The 418-nt window shown below is 40.2% G+C and overlaps 1 non-coding gene across 1 annotated transcript; it reads right to left on the bottom strand.

Annotated features, from left to right (window-relative positions):
- Positions 1 to 107, bottom strand: LOC123047765 (small nucleolar RNA R71). Its single transcript, XR_006423129.1, has one exon. It is a non-coding gene; the product is annotated as a small nucleolar RNA R71 (small nucleolar RNA).
- Positions 108 to 418: the final 311 nt, after the last annotated feature.

Raw genomic sequence — 418 nt, 5'->3', positions numbered from 1 at the left:
GAATACAGGGACAAGTTAACAAGGTTCACTCAATATGATGGAGAGAGTTTGTATGATGCATGGCAAAGATTCAACTCTTTAATCAGAATGTGTCCTCATCATGGTTTAGAAAGATGGCTGGTGTTACAAACCTTTTACAAAGGACTGTCTACTCAGACTAGAGCTTTTGTCAATTCTGCTGCTGGAGGAGGAATCATGAACAAAAACCTTGATGAAGCATTTGCATTGATTGAAAGTATGGCGTCTCATCACTTCCAATGGTCAAGTGAAAGAGCAATAGCACCACCACATCCTGGTGTGTACAATGTGTCTGCAAATGATAGCATGGCGGCTAGATTGACATCTTAAACAAGAAGATGGATAGTATCATGTCAAATTGCATCGGTACATCTGTAGCTTCAGTAAGTGTGCCTCAAAT

The sequence above is a fragment of the Triticum aestivum genome, chromosome 2B, assembly GCF_018294505.1.
Source record: "Triticum aestivum cultivar Chinese Spring chromosome 2B, IWGSC CS RefSeq v2.1, whole genome shotgun sequence".
NCBI lineage: Eukaryota > Viridiplantae > Streptophyta > Magnoliopsida > Poales > Poaceae > Triticum > Triticum aestivum.
This window is presented reverse-complemented; position numbering and strand designations above follow the sequence as displayed.